We start from the raw sequence: 21,468 nt of genomic DNA, 5'->3' as shown, positions 1-21,468 counted from the left end.
TGGATCTAGTAATGTGCTTGGCATATAGTAAATATTCAGTACATATTACTCAGTGCCATCATCATCCTCACTATCTGGGTCATACTGAGTCAACCCTTTTCTCTAAGCTTCAGTTTCTTCATCTGTAAAATAAGAATATTAATACCCATAATTCACAGGAGTGATATGAATATTAAATGAATATATATTAGAGGTGATATTTTTAATTGTGGGAAAGCTTTGTTATCTACTTAGATTTCAGGCACTTTTACACATTTTCCAAAACATATTTTAAAAAACACATTTTCTAGGGGCGCCTGGGTGGCTCAGTCGGTTGAGCGTCCGACTTCGGCTCAGGTCACGATTTCACGGTCCGTGAGTTCGAGCCCCGCGTCAGGCTCTGGGCTGATGGTTCAGAGCCTGGAGCCTGCTTCTGATTCTGTGTCTCCCTCTCTCTCTGCCCCTCCCCCGTTCATGCTCTGTCTCTTTCTGTCCCAAAAATAAATAAACATTAAAAAAAAAAAACACATTTTCTAAAAATGCAACCAATAATTATAACTTCAGAATTTTTTTAATTTTTCTTTAACATTTATTATTGAGGGATAGAGACAGAGTGTGAGCGGGGCAGGGGCAAAGAGAGAGTGAGACACAGGATCCAAAGCACATTCCAGGCTCTGAGCTATCAGCACAGAGCTCAACGTGGGACTCGAAACCAGAAATCATATAACTGAATTTTTAAAGTGAGTCCAGATCAGGGCCGCTGGGTGGCTCAGTCAGTTAAGTGTCTTAATTTTGGCTCAGGTCATGATCTCATGGTTCAGGAGTTTGAGGCCCATATCGGGCATTGGGCCCTATGCTGACAGTATGGAGCCTGCTTGGAATTCTCTCTCCTCCCTCTCTCTCTTTGCCCCTCCCCCACTCACATGCATGTGCACTCTCACAATAAATAAACTAAACTAAATAAATAAATACATACATACATACATACGTACACACATACATACATAAATAAAGTGAGTCCAGTTGATAACGATTTCTTACATATCTTAATACATCTTCAGGTTTATAAGTGGAAATTCACCAGATTCCCATAGGTACAAATACACACACACACATACACACACACACACACACACACACACACACACACAAATCATAAATTATTTTATATCATTTATATATTTATATATTTTATATTTATATATTATATTTATTTATATATATTAATATTTATATATTAATGAAAGCTATCATCAAAACAGGACATTCAGAAAAAATATTTTAGGATATTATACTAATATTAGTTTCATTATACTATTATTTTAAAAGTAATTTTAGAGAAGTTATGGTTTAGCTGTCTTAGCCTAGGTAAGTATACATAAGTTAGAATCCTAGCTTCACTACCTTCCACTGAATGAAGAAATCAGGCAAGCCCCTCAGCTTACCTCCACATCAATGTCCTCATCTTTAAGATGAGGGCAGTGACAGTACCTCACAGAATGTTGTCAGCTTTAAGAAGCTGATAACTATAAAATGCTGGGAACTTCCTGGTATATAGGCATCAGCTATCTGAAAATATCATTTCATGTCCTCCTGGAATGTCAGTGGGATGGCTTCCTGTGTGAAATATTATACTGGTCCTGCAGATTAAAGGAAAATGCTGTTAGATATTTACAATATCTCTTACCAACACAAATATTTTTGTTCCTCTATGAAGGGCACTTTGGCAGTAGCTATTCCATCTGTATACATCTTTTTCTTGAGAATTTATCCCAAAGATACACTTACATTGCAGTAAAAGATAGAAAACAAGTGACCATCAATAGGAGACTGTATTCTCTTTTATTATGATATACAATACAGCTGTAAAAAGGAATAAGGAAGCTTTCTATACATGGATACACAAATATATCTAAGATATATCAGATGAAAAAAGCAAAGCATAAAACTGTATAAAATGGTAGGAATGGGAGCCAAGATTATATATGCATGTCTAACTGCATTTACATAAAGAAACTTGAGAAGGATACAAAAGAAACCAATAAAGTGGGCAACTTGCAGTGGTGGGACATTGGATGGGACCCAGGTGAGTAGGGAACAGGTCATGGAGCAAAACATTTCACTGTATGCCTTTTTATATTTTTATTATTGAGCCATGTGAATGTGTTTTCTATTTCAAAATACATCTTGATAGAAGTCAATGGTACCTGTTGTATCATTTAGGCATCCCAAAAATGCTGTGTCACAGACAACACCAAGACTTAACAAGTATTTATTTTTGAAGATCTACAGGTCAGCTAAGCTGATCCAAGCTGGACTCCATCTAGAGGCTCTGCTTCTCAGATCTGTAAGTCTGCTCCCCATGTATCTAATTCTCCTTGAACCAGCAGAAACAGAAGCACAATATGACTAGTGGAGGCATATAAGGCCTCTTAAGTCTTAGGCTGAAAAATGACACAACTGCTGCCCATATGTCATTAGCCATAGCAAGTTAAAGATTGAGGAAGTACACTCTGCCCACAATGAAGCCATGACAGGAGTGTAGCTGCAGAGAGAGGTCAATGATTCAATCTGTCCCACCTGTTGGCAACTACAGACATCCTGAATGTTCTAAAACGAGCACTATGAATCACAAGTCTAAGGAGTAGCAAAGAGCAGGCAAAACTTTTGGGCAGCTTGAACACTCTATGAGTGTCTTGTCTCGTCTTGACGATTATGTCATCACTGTCCACGTGAATCATGAATGAAATGGAATGGGATGGAATGGAAGGCAAACTTATGAACTCACAGGACCAGCAAAGACTTTGGACCACACTTTAGCCCAACACATTTTACAGATTAGGCAAGTGAGGCCTGGATAAATAAAGTACAGTAAAGAACAGTCATAAAAATCTTAAGTGGTATTATCAAAGAATTTGTTAAATACAGAATCTGCTAGATTGATTAAAGTTCCTTAGAGTCCAGGTGATGGGGTGAGCCAGGAAATAAAGAGGGAAAACTGCAGTGACATTAACTACGAACAGCACCCATAATCATAAATCAGAACACATTTCATGCATACAAAGGAATTTTATTTAGAGATAGATGTAAAACAGGCATTAATAATAGTGTATATTAAATTTTTATTTTGAAAATTTTATTAGATTTTTTTTAATTTAAACGATTTCAAGAGTATAAAAAAGTAAATCCCTGTTCTTTACCAGACACCCAATCCATCCTTCCCCCAGAGCAAAATACTGTTAGTAGTTTATGTATTTTTCCATAAATGTACTATGCATTATTGGTTTATAAAGAGAAAAACACAAGGCATTTGCATCTTAAGTATGCATTTCTGAAGACCTGACATAATTTAATACCTATTTTCCCAAAGGACTGTTAAAGTATAATGAGTATTATTTTTTTAACCAGTTCAAGTGACAATGGCATTAAAAACAATTTATAATTCACTAGTCGTACTAGTTTGAAAAGCTATGCAATTCTTAATTAATTAATTAATTCTTAATTAATTTAATTTGGGGAAACTCACAATATATATGGAAATATATATGAAAACACAATTTATATGGAAATGCAAAGGACATAGAATAGCTAACAGTTTAGGAGAACAAAGCTGGCAGAGTCACACTACCTAACTTTTGAGACTTACAGTATAGGTACAGTCTTTAAAGACAATATGGTTCAGTGTGGCATGGGTATAATGATAGGTAAATAGTTTAATGGAACAGACTACGCATATTCTCGACCATCTCCTCACACCAATAATTGGGACTGATTAGCCAATTCACTACAATGACTAAATCTTTTCCATATTTATCCATGTCAGCCTCACCCTCATTTTGTCCAGCTGATGATTTGGAGCAAATATAGGACTTTACATTTATCACTACTACATTTTATCTTATTAGTTGTTGCTCTTCTTTTTAGCTAAGATATTTCTGGATTTTGACTCTGTAATATATTCTAATATATTCTCTATCTCTTCATGCTTCTTACTGTCTGTGAATTTGGTAATCATGTTATTTAGCACTCTTTCAGTTACAGTTAGTAAGGACTCAATTAAAACTGACTTAAGCCAAAGAGGAAATGTACTGGCTCACATGATCAAAAAGTCCAGGGTATATTCAGATACAAACTGGATCCAGGTAAAAAATAAGATCAGCTGGGTACTCTCACTCTCTCAGCATCATTTTCCTCTTTATGGAAATCAGCCTTTGTCCCAATGATCTCAGTAAGACTTAAACCTACCTCTCATTTGCCTAAAATGAGTCATAGGTCCATCTCAGAACCAATCAGTGTGGTTAGGAGATATATTTCCTCATCTGAATATCACATTCATTCCTGGAGCTATGGATGAAGTTAAGCCTTCCTTCAATTACATGGACTGAGGAGTGAAAATGGGGAAAGGTAACTTCCCAGGGAAAACAAGGCACTGTCATCAGGTTGTAGGAGAAAGGATACCATAGAAAAGAAAAATAAGATCTTTATATTACAGTTCTCATCTAGGTTGTTGACAAAAAATGCTGGGCAGGGCCAAAGGAAAGGATAAATAAAATGCTTACAACATATCGTCTCCAAAAATAATCTATTTTTGTATTTGGTTTTAAAATATGCTGCCAGGAAAAATAAGAGGGTATTAGGTCTGAAGGAAATAGGAGAATTATCACCTCCATATGCTCAATACTGATTAAAGTTTAATTGCCCTATCCTATTTATATTGAAGCCAAAAAGTGGAGAAGTTGGAAAAGGCCTATGTCTTAGACAGCCAGGCTGCTGCCATAGGCTGATCTGTGGCTTAAACAACAGGTATTTATGTCTCACAGTTCTGGAAGCTGAGAAGTCTAAGATCAAGGTGTCGGCAGATTCAAGTTTTCTTGAGTGCTCTCTTACTGGCTTGTATACAGCTGCCTGAGAAATGTGTGTTCATGGACAGAGGCTTTTCCTAACTGTGTGTTCATGGACAGAGAAAGAGCTCTCGTACCTTTTTCTTTTTTTATAAGGATATTAATTCCATCATGGGAGCCCCACATTTATAACTTCATCTAAACCTGAATATCTCCCCAAAGTCCCACCTCCAAATACTATCATATAGGTGGAGGTAGGGCTTCAACATATCAATTTTGATGGGTCATAAACATTCTGTCTAAGCAGTCTGCAAGAGATCTGTAATCAAGTTCAAAAGTCAGTGGAACAGCCAAAGAAAAGAGGTTTATCTGGCCATTATTCACATAATGAAAATCAACAGAACCAAGGTAGTCAATCCAATATTATACCCAGAAATAGCATTACTTTTAGAGAAGCTTAATCTGCAAGTACACATAAGAATATTCTCTGTACCACCTCCAACAAATCTCACTTGGACCAGGAATGAGTATTAAAGTCAATGAATCAGGAAAAAAGCCTCAAAAGGTACTACTAAACTCAAATGTCCCATAGGCAGGAAGTCAAAGCACAAGAGATTACACTTAATGGAAGCAAACTGGTCAATTAATTGAAGAATATGACACCAAAACCACCTCTTAAAATCCACAAGAATATCTGATAATTATGTGATTGAAGGAAACTGGAAATGCAAGATACAAAATGGGTGATGCCAAAAAGAAAAGAAAATTATAGGTTATTATACCAATTAGGGCTTTTAAAATATGTTTTAGCTTAGATATTTACTGCAGTGCTTTCATTTTCATTTGCTGGATCTACAGAGAGAAAACAAGTATGAGAGGAGTTTCCTACAATGTCTAGCTCTTAGCATATAAAAAGGGATTTTAAAAGTATAGGAAGTATGAAGGAGATTAGTAAACCTGCACTAAAACATGCTAAAAACCTCCATCCAAACACTATATGCCCATCATGTTTTTGCTTCACGTCAATCTCACTGTCCTGGAGTTTACACTTTCATGTTTAGTGCCTATTATGACGACAGCAATAGGAGATGCCACTATCTTTGGTGCCCCAGGGTAAAGTTATACCCCTAACCCTGGCATCAGATGGCTTGATTCCTAAGTCTCAGTCTACCACTAGATCAGCAGATAAGTCACTTAATTCCTATGAAACTGAACTACCATTTAGCCAGATTGATGGAGATGAAAATGGGGTGCAATAATGCCCAACAATAAATAGTGCAACATTTTGGAGATGTGGCCTATCCAGATATGCTCATTGACCACCCAAGCCCTAACTAGTCCTGCCCAGCTTCTAATGTGGTCTGCTCTTACTGGTTTAAGATGCTTAAATGGGGGTGAAGAGGTTAAACAGGGTTCATTCATTATATAAAAAATCGTAAGTTGAAGGGGTGCCTAGGGTGGCTCAGTTGGTTAATTGTCCAATTCTTGGTTTACGCTCAGGTAATGATCTCACAGTTGTGTGAGTTTGAGCCCCACGTCTGGCTCTGCACTGATAGCACAGAGCCTGCTTGAGATTATCTCTCCCTCTCTCTCTACCCCAACCCTGCTCACACTGTCTCGGACTCTCTCAAAATAAATAAATAAACTTAAATTTTTTTTTAACATTTATTTATTTTTGAGAGACAGAGCGAGACACAGAGCATGAGTGGGGAAGGGCAGAGAGAGGGGGTACACAGAATCCAAAGCAGACTCCAGGCTCTGAGCTGTCAGCATAGAGACTGATGCAGGGCTCAAACTCATGGACCACAAGGTCATGACCTGAGCTGAAGTCGGCCGCCCAACTGACTAAGCCACCCAGGTGCCCTGAAATAAATAAACTTAAAAAAAATTTTTTTTAAGTTATAAGTTGCCATGAAAAAGAGTAAATTGACTGGTAATGGTGAATATTCAAAATATAGGACAAATATGTATAGATAAGATTTATTAACAAAAATGCAATATTTTATTTTTAATACCTGTTTTGAAAATAAGCAATGAAATTGATTTTATTTTTTGTATATTTGATGTTTATTAATTTTATTATACTATAGCTAGTATATTATATAGTATGCATTATAGTGTACTTTCTTTCTTTCATCTTTCCTGCTTCTGCAGTTCAATTTTTAAGACTTTAGTTTTTAGAGTAACAGTTTTAGATTTACAGAAAAATTGTAAAGATGAGTTCCCATATGCCCTACACCCAGTTACTCCTATTATTAATACCTTTAGTTTATTTCAGTTTGAACTACTTCTATATCCACTTGATTCTTATTTTTAATCAACATAACTGATATACTGGATAATGTGATCAAATAGTACTAAAAAGCTGATAATCATTCATCAGTCCTAGCTGCATTCTTCCCTGTAAGTAACCATTTTTATCTGTTTAACTATTTCTTCTAGTTATTTAAACTCTGTGCTTCTAAATAATATATTTATAACTAAATTCCTTAAACTAGCAATATTAGAAATTTTGATAATTTTTTTTCCGAATGCTCCATCATATTGATTACATACCTATCAACATTAATTGCTCAGCAGTCTAATGTAATCAAATAATCCATCCACGTCATTTCTTCCCCCTTATTTCCATTATGGAACTTCCATCCTCTTGCTACAGTCAGCTACTTGTGAATCTCTAGGCTCAATGCAAAGCTGAAATTTCTTTCACCAATTTCCTGTGTTGGATACCCTGGTCCTCGGGCCTTGGGACTTTTTTTTGTTTTTCTTGGGTTGCACCTTCATTTTGTTGGAATAGATCTTCTAGTCACTTCCTAAGAAAAAACTTAAAGGAGGTAATTCTTATAAATTTTGTTTACCTAAAATTGTCTCTATTCTACCCTCATGATTAATGGCTGAATCTACAATTCTAGCTTGAAAACCAGTTTTTCTCAGAGTTTTAGTGGCATTGCTTTACTGTTTTCTGTCCTCCAAAATTTCTGCTGAGATGTACTGTGCCATTCTATTAGCTATTGTACATGATGTGGCCTTCCAGCATTTTCTTTTTAATTCTAGGGTGCTGAAATTTTTAAAAATTTTTTTAACATTTATTTGTTTTTTGAGAGACAGAGAGAGACAGAGCATGAGTGTGGGAAGGGCAGAGAGAGAGGGAGACACAGAATCTGAAGCGGGCTTCAAGCTCTTAGCGGTCAATGCAGAGCCTGATGCGGTCCTTGAACTCACAAACCACAAGATCATGACCCAAGCCAAAGTCAGACGCTCAACCGACTGAGCCATCCAGGCGCCCCCTAGGGTGTTGAATTTTATGAAGGCTTCCTTTACAAGTGTCTCTTTTCATTCATTGTGCACTCAGTGGGTCTTTCAAACTGGAGTTACATATTTTAGCATCTTAGTCTTTGCTTTTTATCTGCTAAAATGGTGTTGAATCTCTCATCTACTCATGACTCAATTCCCACATTTCACTGGAAGTCCTTGGAAGTAATATTTTAAGTATATAGTCGACTCAATTATAATGGCCTATATAATGACTTGGGAATATGGCCTAAAACTTTGGAAGGTATAACATTTCAAACCAAATAATAAAACTACTTAAAGAAAATGCAATTGCCTGAGTTGAAGTTATCCAGTTTTCTCATCTCCCTCCACATATAATTACCCAGATAGGACTGGCTGGATAAACAATGAAACATTTATATAAAAGAACATCATGTGATTATTGCTGCTGTTTAAACCACTTGACAGTAAGTGGGAGACATCATCCCTTTTACCACTACATATTTCAGTGTGTATTTCCTAGGAACCAGTCATTCACATAATGCTTCTAATTTTATGAGCTGTAGACTCAAAGAACAAGATATGTACTTACTAAAATTAAGCATATATATAGGAATTCTGTATATAATGTGTCTACACTGGACATAGTCCAAAAAAGGTTGAATGATAACAATATAGCAGGGCCTTTTTGATTTGATTTCACCTCATCTTTCATCCTGTGATGTTGCCATAAAGCTCTAGAGCATGGCAACACAGCATGAGCAGCCAACATCCAGAACGTTTTCTAAAACCAAAATCAACTTACATTTCATTACTCATCTTTGATATGCAAAGAAGTCTAATGTGCTATATTTAAATGTTGGTTTGCTCTGTATGTATGCCACCCCTTTTTCTTACTCTATTTTAAAAGCTAGAGGTGTCCTAATTTGTGAATATGAGAAAGAAAAAAAAAGATTACTGTATTTGGACTTGCTATTTAAAATGTCTCAATGTAATTCTCTCCTTCATATGTGTTTTGGAATTTTCCCTTATCAGAAAGCTAATCAGGGTCAAGATCTGAGAATTAGAAGGAAAGGAAATGTGGTTTACTGGAAACCTATAACTGTGGTCACTTAAAAACTCTTTTCTAGTCTTTAAGTAAGGATTTGAAACCAATTCCATCCAAATAATTTTGCTTAATTCCAGGTAATCAAATGCCATCAACACATCGAAATTATCTGAGAACTACCACTTCTTAAATAATCTCTCTCAACTAATATACTTGTGATTTTTATTATGAACTAAACATAGTTTTTGCAAGCAATTACAATGGGAATATTTACAAAATCTTGGTAAGATTTGAAAATTAATTTTAAGAATTGACGCTGTCAATTCAGTAAAAAGACATTTTATAACCATAAGTAAGAACAAGAAAGAATGAGTTGAATAGATCTCTAGAATATTCGAGATGGTTTCATAGATAAATACATGTTGCAATACAATTAGCAGCAGCTATGTGTTTTTGTGGCAAATGAAAGCCAGTGCTCCTCTCACTTAAGAGTGCTTAGTAACACCTTACCAAATGTAGTGGACATCTGTTGTTTGTGTCTTCCTGGCATCCACTAGGGACCTGCTCCTCTTTCACCCCATGTGGATCTGGAGAACTTATTAATCAGAGGGCTTTACTCTGACCTGGCTTCATGAGCGGGAACAGCTCCTGGGCTAGTCATTCTTTATACAGTAAAACCTTGACTGAAAGTAACTTGTTCTGCAAGTGTTCCACAAGATGAGCAAACATTTCTAATAAATTTTAACTTGATAAATGAGTGATGTCTTGCAATATGAGTAGTACGTGACACCAAATCACATGATCACAAGTCAGTCAGTCAACAGTTCTCTCTCACTGCAGGATCGTGGTGATCATCTCCTATGCTCAAATGCTTGCTCTCAGGCTGCCATGTTTGGCAGAAATCAGTGACTTTTCAGAACATTGGAAGATGCTCACCACTGACACTACCGTATTTTTTATCATTTCAAAGCACCTATGGACAGTCCTTTGCTTTTCCATGTAAGAGGAAGCTTAGGAATACTTTGCTTCATTCTAGGCAGGCTGCCTGCAGATGTAGATAGACTCTTTTCTCTGCTGCCTTATTGCCAGTTATATTAAATACAGTATATGATAAGACTTCATTAATACTGTACTGTAGTCAACATCCATGTGAGTATATACAATGGCCCTATGCAAGAAAGGCAATAGGAAGAAGATGATTATGGTGGAAGTTAAGAAGGAAATCATCAAGAAGTATGAACAAGGTATGTGAGTGGCCGAAATTGCAAGATTTTATGAGAAGTCTACGTCAGCATCTCATCTGTAGAGGAGGAGGAGGAAAAAAAGGTGGAAGAATCCTTCACTTCAAATGAGATTAGGGAGATGTGTAAAATGTGGGAAACAGTGCAAAATTATGTAAAAAAAGCACCACCTGAATAAGGTGATAGCAGTGCGAGCGACGAATCTGTTTAAAGCAATGTGATGTCATTTCCACAAAATCCTCAAAAGGAGGCAAAAGTAAGTGTCATTGGATAGGTTCCTTGTTAAAGCTGAACAAAAGGAAAAATATTCCATTGAGCCAATAGATAGCAGTGATCCTGTTAGTGATAGTAAAAGTCCTCCTACAAAATAATCCTCTTCTGTCTGGTCTCCCTCACACCAGCCACGAAGATTTTCAAAGGTAAGTGCCAGTTCGTTTGTTTATTTTTCTTTATATTTTATATTTTCTTTATTATCTTGTATTATATTACAACATTGTAATCATTTTTATCTGAATATTTTTGGGTTGTGGAATGAATCATCTTAGTTTCCATTATTTCTTATGGGGAAATTTGCTTTGATATACAAATGCTTTGGATTACAAGCATGTTTCCAGAACGAATTATGCTCACAAACCAAGGTTTTACTGTACCTTCCACTGTTCACAGATTAGTACAAGGGGATGAACATATGACCCAAGCAGGACCAATCAGAGTCCCATGATGAAAGGTAATATATGGACACCAAAGAATCTCTCTTCCTCTGACTTTGACTTAAAAAGAACAGAGGAGTCTGGAGGTGCCATTGGTCATCACTGACTATCATACACACAAAATCTGCTATAGAATAATGCCGATACCTAGAAGAATGCTGAATTGAGTGAGAAAAATCAAGCGAGCCAAGAATTCTGTTGAGTCCCTAGACTCAGCTGTGCTAAGGCCAGTTCCACACTGAGACTTTCCAGTTAAGAGAGACAACGAATTCTCTTTCTTGCTTGAGTAAATTTGAGTTGAATTTCCATCTGTTGCAACCAAGCATCCTGACTAATAGACCAAGACAAGGCCTTTTCAAAACACAATGTATGGTTAAGGCTTATCTAAGTACACTTGAACTATGGTTGCCCCTAAAGGTTACATCTGCCAAGACTATAAAGCTATATGAATGGAATGGAATGTTAGCTTAATTTTTTTATAACTTTGCAAACCATTACACTACTCACATACAAGCAGCCCCAGACTATCTACTGTCAAAAAGAGAAAATATACATGTGTGTGGAAGTAAACAGGGGAGAATTTCAGGGTAAACTCAAGCCAAGCACAGCACCCACAGTCTGAAAAATGTTTCAGATCAGAGGTTTCCTGTCTGTACATTACACAAAAGACTATTAGATTAGGTTCAAGCCTGAAGGTTATGTAGTTCTAAAAGGAACTTCAGGAAACGTAATAGAGAATATAACTCAGAACCTGAAAGAAAGTCTTAAAAACAGGGGCATGATTTATAGTTGATTTATATCACATTCATGTTCTTGCAATACATTAAAAACATACTTCTTAACAAAATGTCATACTATAGTTTTGCTTTTTAAGAAAACCTGAAATGTAAAAAAAAAAAAAAATCCATTATAATCTTAAATACAATAAAGTGAATTATATACCCAATATCTGCCAAGTTATATACCTTTCCCCATTACTATTCTTAAGGAAGTAAGTATACCTTTTTTACCACAACATGAAGAAATCCCATTGTACAAAGGTAGGTTGCAGCTGTATAGGCTGGAAGTCCTCTGTCACATGTCTAACATGTGAATTCTCTCCTGCATAGCACATTGTGAAAGCTGATCTTTGGAGTAATTTTCCTTTTTCTTTGTCTTCCCCAGTTAACTCCCTGGTCAGAAGAGCTATGCATTTCTAGACCAAGGGAATTGTAGAACTAACATAAAATGTGGAACATATTATCTTTTAATGATTTGTTTTCTCATCTCTCTCTATAAAAACATCTGGCTCCTTTGTCTTACCTTTTCTTAATAGTGCCTCACAATGCCTGGCAAAAAATGAGTACTCAATAAATGCTGACTAAATGAACAAATAGAACATTCCAAAGTAAAGAGCTTGAAAATGAACTGCCATTTTAAACTGGGAGCAAATTGAAGGTCTCAGAAGTTAGGTGATGTTCCAAAAACATAAAGCCATTTGGTCCCAGAGTAAGTCTCTTGATTCCTAATCTAATGTTCATCCACTAAACCAGAGTTTTCAAGCATTTGTCTAAAATAATGTCCACATGGGAGACATGTTCTCAGGGTATAACCTGAGATATGATAAATTCTAAGGTAGCACCATACCCTCCATTCTAAGAATATCAAGTGTTTAAAAAAAATGGATTTAAAGTCTTTATTAATCATAAGTTTTTAGAAATAAACCTTAAAATAGATGGCAACAAACTCGTGTGTTAAGAGACCAAAGATCATGAAATCATTACACTATACTAGGCTAATATGTATAGGTCTTTTCTCTGAGGACACCACCTCCTTGATTTTATCTCAGAAGTCACCAGATCTTCAGTTGGTGTGTTCCTCCATTCTACACTCCTTGGCTATGTTACACTCCTCCCTACACTTGACTTGGAATTGGAAATTATATAATTCATTTTGTATCACCAGTGCCTACCCTAAAACCAAGCACTCAATAGAGGTCAGTTTATAAGACAAGTGAGGGGGCACCTAGGTGGCTCAATCAGTTAAGCCTCTGACTCTTGATTTTGGCTCAGGTCATGATCTCATCGTCATGAGATCAAGCCTCTTGTTGGGCTTCATGCTGAGCATGGAGCCTGCTTGGGATTCTCTCTCTCCCTCTCCCTCTGCCTTCCCCCCACCCCAGCTCTCCTCCCAACAAAAAATAAAATAAAATCATTAACACAAGTGAGGACAACTAGCTATCCATATGCCCAGTGATGAACTTAGACCCTCACCTCACACCATATATAAAAATTAACTCAATGGATCAAAGATTTAAATGTAAGAGTTAAAAAGCAAGAAAATATAAGAGGAAATCTCTGAGACCTTAAGTAAGGGAAAATTTTTTTAGATATGACACCAAAAACACATTCCATAAAAGAAAAAATTGATAAATTGGACCTTATCAAACTTTAAAATTTCTGTGCTACGTAAGACAACTTTAATAAAATAAAAAAGGCAAGCAACAGACTATGAGAAAATATTTGCAAAACAGGTATCTGATGAAGAATTTATATCCAAAATATACAAATAACTCTTACAACTCAATAATAAAAAGACAACCCAATTTATTTTTATTTTTATTAATGTTTATTTATCTTGAGAGAGAGAGAGAGAAAGCATGAGTGAGTGCAGGGGAAGGGGTGAGAGAGAGAGAGAGAGAGAGAGAGAGAGAGAGAGAGAATCCCCACTGACAGCACCAACCCTGACTTGGGGCTGCATCTCAGGGACAGTGAGATCATGACCTGAGCAGAGATCAAGGGTCAGACGCTTAACTGACTGAGCCACCCAGGTGCCCCAGAGATAACCAAATTTAAAAGTGGGCAAAAATATATGAGCTGATATTTCTCTATAAAGAAGATATGCAAATGATTCATGGCAAATAAAGATACGAAAAGATGTTCAACATCTATAGTCATTAGGAAAATGTAAATTAAAATGAGATACCATTTCCTACCCATTAGAATGGTTGGAACAAGTAAGACAGACAATAACAAATGTTGGTAAGGAGGTGGAGAAATGGGACCCCATTATACGTTGCTAGTGACAATAAAAAATGAACACTTTAAAAAGAAGTTTCGAAGTTTCTCAAAAAACTAAACACAAAACTACCAAATGGCCTAGCAATTCCACTCCAAGATATCTACACAAGAAAAAGTATAACATATGCCTACACCATGACTGGTAGAGAAATTTTCATTGCAGAATATCAGAAATGTTGATAATAGTCCCAAGCTGAAAACAACCTGAATGTCAATTAACCAGTAAATGGGTATAGTAAGTATGGTATGTCCATATAATGGAATACTCTTTGACAATAAAAAGGAAGGAACTATCAACACATGCCGCATCACAGATGAACCTTAAAAACATTTTGCAAAGAGAAAGAAGCCAGACACAAGTGACCACATATTGTATGATTCCATTTATATGAATGATGTATCCAGAAAAGGCAAATTTATAGACATAAAACAGATTGGTAGCTGCCTGGGCCTGGAAGTGGGAATGGGAATAACTATAAATGTCTATAAGGGATATTGTTGGGAAAATGAAAATGCTCTAAAAGTGATTTACGGTGATGACTGCACCACTCAGTAAAGTTACTAATAATCATTGAATTGTACACTTGAAATGGATGGATTTAATTATATGTAAAATATATTTCACCAAGTTGTTTTAAAAAGAAAAAGTGAACGAATCATTGCCTCACTTATACCTCTTGCAAAGATCCTTCTCTTCATTGTCTGTCATTTAGTATTCCACTCTATGGGTATACCACCGATTTCCAGAAACTTTCTACTCCCTTATCTTTAAAATTCTTACCCTCCCTCCCCCTCCCAACTCCTCCCTCTAACAAATACTCTCTCAAAAGCTCTTAGTACATTTTAGCATGTTCGTCCCAGTCCTTCCATTCACAGCAGGAAAACAGGGCTCTTTGCCAACAGCTCATTCACACTTTTATGGAGTCCTTATTCAGTCCAGTTACCTTGCCATCAGGAAGCTAACAGTCTGACAGAAGAGATAGAGGATTCACAGAAATAACTACAAAATAGAGGTTCCTGGCCATATCTTACTGAATGCAGATGGGGGAAAACCAAACAAGACTTTGTATAAGAGGGGCCATCCAAAGGAGACAAGGCATGACAGTCAGAATCCCTATAAGTAGAAATAAGCACTACAAGGCTTCTGTGGGGATCAGGGCCAGTGGTGAGTATACCCATTCTGAGAGATTTCAGCTTCAGGTCTTTGTCCCTGATCTTTCTCTTCTCTCCTCAAACCATGTTCACCTGCTGTTGGCTCTGTTATCATGCCGAACTACTCAAACTCAGGCAGGCAAAGAGCCAAAGCTGAAGAAATAAATGAGCTTTCATCTGAGCCCTGTGATTATCTCCACATCATCATCAATACATAATTGGGTCTTAGAAGGTACGATTTCACAAATGCTGTTTTTCTCAAACTTTTCTCTTGATACCCTGAGATACTGTCAGAGAGGGGAGGGCTAGAAGAGCAGTAGGAGGGAAAGTCCTTCTAGAACTAAAGCATTCAAGCTCTGGAAGAAGACATCTTGTTTAGCAATAAACATATCAGACATATGGGTACAATTGCCCCTGATAAATACATGAGTCAAAAATTAGTATGTAGAACCTTATATTTGACTATGCATTAAAAATGAATCCTGGATTTAGTGGGAAACCCACTGAACCAGTAGTGTGACTGTTAGAGAACCTGTTGAATCACTGTGCGGAAAAATATTATTCAATTTGCTTCTTTAGTTCCAAAGCATTCTGAGATTTTGAGCTACATATATATGTAAAGTGCAACTGTTTTCAATATCCATGTCCTTTATTATTCATCATACAATAAAAAAAATCAGCCATTAAGCAAATACTTACAGAATACCATGAGTCAGGCACTGAGCTAATGTTGATGAATGAGGGTAAATACAGATTAAAAAAAATGTGTAAGGAGTTCAACTATAGTCCAATGTCTATAAAAATATGGTCTGTGGATCACTTGCATCTGAATCACCTAAAAAGATATTCAAATGCAGACTACTGTGCTCCTCATCAAACCAAATGAATCAGAATCTCTGTGGGTAGAGAAATACACATCTTAACAAGCTCTACCTGTGACTGTTAACATACACTGAAGTTTAAGTAAATCATTGCTGTGCTAAATCCCACAGAAACTCACTCATATCACAAACAAGTGTAATACAGTAGAAAAGTAGATGTCTCCATTAGATTCAGTGGTGATTATGTGCCAGAATCCTCTTGTATAATAGTCTCAGTACTGCTAATTTGTACATGAGCTTTTGGAATAAGGTCTCCAAAAAAGCTACTATAAAATTATAAATATTGGGGCGCCTGGGTGGCGCAGTCGGTTAAGCGTCCGACTTCAGCCAGGTCACGATCTCGCGGTCCGTGAGTTCGAGCCCCGCGTCGGGCTCTGGGCTGATGGCTCAGAGCCTGGAGCCTGTTTCCGATTCTGTGTCTCCCTCTCTCTCTGCCCCTCCCCGGTTCATGCTCTGTCTCTCTCTGTCCCAAAAATAAATAAACGTTGAAAAAAAAATTAAAAAAAAAAAAAAAAAATAAATAAAATTATAAATATTATGAAATTAATTATCACTGTTAGAATAAGGAGAAAAAGAGGATGAGACTGACCCACTAGAGTCAAGAAAAATTGTTTGAGCTGGATCTTAAGGCTACAGCTTTAAGCTGGGCCAGCCAATTTGGAGGTTTTGTCTTAGGATTCTGTCAGTACCACACTCAAGAACTGGATGAATGAAATTGGAGCTACAACTGATCCTAAAAAGGTTTGGCTTCTGCCATCCACTCCACAGCCAGCAAAATGATGTGACCAGCTTGTTTCCTTCCACAGCTCACCTCTGAGGCAAGGTCTTCCTTAGCTATCAAATTGGTAATACTTAAGTCACATATCTAAACATTAGCTACAAGGGAGACTGGGAAAAGTAAGTTTTTGTTTTTGTTTATAACTACCTTCCGGAAGTAAAATGCGCAATGCAGGAAACTATCAAAACATGTAATGGATGGCCAACACATATTAAGCTGCTATGATATCATATTCCTACTACACAGTCCATCTCCAGAACCTAGTCTTTTAACCATTCTGCCATACTGCTTCTTACTGTGGCTAGGGGGGCAGGGGTAAGCAATCACCTCATTGACCAGAGCTGGGTCATGCATAGAAATTAGGTTACCTTACTTGTTCCAGCTACTATAACACAAAACCATAAACTGTGTGGCTTATAAACAACAAAAATTTTATTTGTCACAGTCTGAAAGCTGACAGGTCCAAGATCAAAGCACCAGTAGATTCTGTGTCTGATGAGAGTGCACTTCATGGTACATAGACTATGTCTTTTTGCTGTTTCCTCACATGGCTGAGGGATCTCTCTGTGGTCTCTTTTATAAAGGCACTAATTCCATGGAGCCCTCATGACCTAATTACTCCCCAAGGCCCTGCCTCCTAATAAAAATGGTTTATTCAGGGTCAGTGTAAGAGTCAACAATATAAAGAATATTTTCAACTTCCTTTAGTCCTTTAGAAAATATTGTCCAGTGTGGTATTTAGTGTTCTGATGTGAAGATTTTCACAAATAATTATTCTTTCCTGATTGTAAAAAAAAAGTGTAGTCTTCAGACAGGCAAATACTCTTCCACTTATGACACAATAAAAAGTATAGAGCACATGAAGTTTTCATTTTTGTATTATCTACCAAGAACTTTAAAGATAGATTAGTGCTCAATTGCAATAATTACTATGAGCTGGTTTTTAGATATAATTAATTTTTTTCCTTTATTATTTGGTTCATAATCTTTTGATAGTGTCTTGTTAATTTCAAAGCCTCAAATTCTTTTTTTTAATTTATATTCCTATCGGTCGAATTTAAAATAAAAGTCACTCACCTTATATGTAGTTTGATAAGTTTTCATAACTGTATGTAATTATGTAGCCATCACCACAATTAAGTTAGAGAATATTTCTTATCACCCTAAAAAATTTCCTCTTTTCAGCTGATCCTCTCTCAGCCTCAAGCAACTAGTGGTCTACTTTCTGTTACTATAGTTTTACCTTTCCTAGAATTTCATATGAATAGAATCATACAGAATATAATTTTGTGACTTCTTTCACTTAGCATAAGGTTTTTAAAATTCTTCCATGCTGTTTTGTATCAGTATTTTGTTCCTTTTTTATTGCCCATTAGAATTTCATGGTATGGTTATATCACTACCAGGGATATCATGACACAATCTTTATCCATTAACCAGTTGATGAATAATTGGATTGTTTCATTTGAGGATACTATGAATAATGTGGCTATAAATAATCACATACAAGCCTTTGTATGAACATATATTTTCGTTTATCTTGGATAAATACTTACAAAGTAGCAATGCTGGGTCCTATGGTAAGTATATGCTTACTGCCTAAGACAGAGCCAATTTGTCTTCCAGAGTAGAACTGAACCATTTTGCAATTCCACCTACAATGTATGAGAGTTCCTGTTGCTCCACATCTCTGTCAGCACTTGTTGCCAGGCTGTTTAACCTTAGCCTTTCTAATGAGTGTGTTGTGGTATCTCATTATGCTTTTAATTTGCATTTCCCTGATGAATAGTAACATTGAGCATCTTTTTGTGTGCTTATTGGCCATATTTACATGCTCTTTTTTTTTAACTAATTTATTTATTTTGAGAAAGACAGAGACCATGTGAGCAGGGGAGGGGCAGAGAGAGGGGAAGAGAGAAAGAATCCCAAGCAGGCTCCGAGCTGCCAGTTGCAGAGCCCAACACAGGACTCGAACCCACAAACTCTGAGATCATGACCTGAGTCAAAACCAACAGTTGGACACTTAACCAACTGAGCCACCCAAGTGCCCCTATACTCTCTTTCTTAAATTATCTGTTCAAATCCTTTGCCTAGTTCTTATTAGGTTGTTTGTTTTCTTATTATTGGTCTTAAGAGTTATCTTTATATTCTGAATCTGAGCCTTTTGTCAGATACATGTTTTACAAATACCTTCTCTCATCCTGTAGTGCCTTTTCATTTTCTTAACTGTATCTTTTGCAGAGCAAAAGTTTTAATTTTTACTTATAATTTGCATTTATTTTTATTTCAGTATTTATTTAGTTTTCTTTTATGATTAATGATTTCTATATCTATTTAAGAAAGCTTTGATTAACCTAAGCTTTCACAAACTCTGTACTATTGATATTTTGAACTTGGTAATTTTTTTGTTGTAGGGAGCCATCCTGTGCATTGTAGAATATTCATTTGCATGCCTGGACTCTACTTAGATACCAACAGCATGTTCCTCACCCCACTCCAGTTGTGGTAATCAAAAACATCTCCAGACAATGCCAAATGTCCCTTGAAGAATCAAATTGCCCTCAGTTGAGAACCACTGGCCTAAACTAATGCCACAAAAAATTTGTTTTTTTGTTTTTTTTTTGGGGGGGGTAGGAGTTTTATAGCTTTAAACTCTTAAATTTGGGTCTATAGTCCATATCAAGTTAATTTCTATATAAGGGTGAGGTAAGGATCAAAGTTCACTTTTTTTTTTTTTTCCATAGAGATATTCAGTTGTTTTAGCACCTTTGTGGAAAAGACTATCCTTTAGTGCCTAAGTGCCTTTCACCTGGGCACTTAATTTGAAAATCATTATAAATTGGGATATATTCTAAGCTCTTTATTATGTTCCATTTCTGTATGTCTACCCTAAGCCAATACCACACACTCCTGATTATTGTAGGTTTATAATAAGTCTTAAAATTAGGTACTATAAATACTTTATTCTTTTTCAAAATTATTTTGGCCATTCTAGGTTCCCTGCTTTTCCATACTTTTTAGAATAAGCTTGTCAATTTATTTTTTCTTTAAAAAACTTTTTTTTTTAAGTTTATTTAATTTTTAGAATGAGAGAGAGAGCATGAGCAGGGTAAGTGGCAAAGAGAGAGGAAAGAGAATCCCAAGGAGGCTCTGCTGTCAGCACAGAGCCAGATGCAGGGCTCAAACTCACAAACTATGAGATCATGACCTGAGTCAAAATCAAGTGAGACCCTTAACTGACTGGACCACCCAGGAACCCCACTTTAATAAACATTTTATTTTGGAATCACTTTAGATTTGCAGAAAACGTGCAAAGAGAGTCCTCATATACTGCTCACTTAGTTTCTGTTTCCCCTAATGTTACCATTGTACATTATTGTGGTACATCTCACTAAACTAAGAAACAAACATTGGTACATTGCAATTAATTAAACAGATGATTTAAGTTGGATTTCACCAGTTTTTTCTTCCAGGACCCAGTCTAGAATACTATATTGCATTTAACCATCATGTCTTCTCTCTCTCCTCTAGACTATGAAAGCGCTTAGACTTTCTTTGCTTTTCATGCATGACGTTAATGGTCTTGAGGAGTACTGGTCAGTTATTTTGTAAAATGTCCCCTAATTTGGTTTATGTGATGTTTTTCTCATGATTAGGCTGTACTCATGGGTTTTCAGAAAGAATGCCCCAGAGGTTAAATATACTTTTCACTACATAATGTCAGGAGATACCTGCTATCTACACGGAATCACTAATAAGGTTAACCTTGAAGTCAATTTTCTTTTTTAATTATTTTTTTATTTTTTTTTTCAACGTTTATTTATTTTTGGGACAGAGAGAGAGCATGAACAGGGGAGGGGCAGAGAGAGAGGGAGACACAGAATCGGAAACAGGCTCCAGGCTCTGAGCCATCAGCCCAGAGCCCGACGCGGGGCTCGAACTCACGGACCGCGAGATCGTGACCTGGCTGAAGTCGGATGCTTAACCGACTGCGCCATCCAGGCCCCCCTCAATTTCCTTTTTTAAAAGCCGGTTAGTTCTCTAAAAATAAATAGTAAGTAAGTAAAAACTTTTAAAAAGGGGGGTGCCTGGGTGGCTCAGTCGGTTAAGCGCCCAACTCTTGATTTCAGCTCAGGTCATGATCTCAGTTTTGTGAATTTGAGCCCTGCATCTAGCTCTGCGCTGTCAGCACAGACCTTGTTTGAGATTCTCCCTCTCTCTCTGCCTTTCTCAAAAAATAAAAAATAAATAAAAATAATGAAAATAAAAACTTTAAAAGCTGGCTAGGATCTTGACCAGGATTGTAATGACTCTATGTATCAATTCTGGAAGAATTGCCATCTTACCAACTTACAGTTTTCCAACCTATAAATATTGTTTGTCTTTCTACTTATTTAAGTCTTCTTTAATCTCCTTCACCTCCTCCAAGCATGGATTTCTCACCAAGATCTGTCTGCTTCTGTCCATTCTCCTGCCCCTTCAAGTACCTACTTTTTATTATTATTA

At 36.5% G+C, this 21,468-nt stretch overlaps 1 long non-coding RNA gene across 2 annotated transcripts in view; it reads right to left on the bottom strand.

Annotated features, from left to right (window-relative positions):
- The window catches only part of LOC123608596, a 78,880-nt gene that overhangs the window by 26,978 nt on the left and 30,434 nt on the right, over positions 1–21,468 (bottom strand). For both annotated transcript variants that reach the window (XR_006717327.1, XR_006717325.1), the window contains exon 4: positions 1,425–1,619. This is a non-coding gene — a long non-coding RNA (uncharacterized LOC123608596). The remainder of the gene's footprint in view (positions 1–1,424; positions 1,620–21,468) is intronic.

The sequence above is a fragment of the Leopardus geoffroyi genome, chromosome A1 (genome assembly GCF_018350155.1).
Source record: "Leopardus geoffroyi isolate Oge1 chromosome A1, O.geoffroyi_Oge1_pat1.0, whole genome shotgun sequence".
Taxonomy (NCBI): Eukaryota; Metazoa; Chordata; class Mammalia; order Carnivora; family Felidae; genus Leopardus; species Leopardus geoffroyi.
This window is presented reverse-complemented; position numbering and strand designations above follow the sequence as displayed.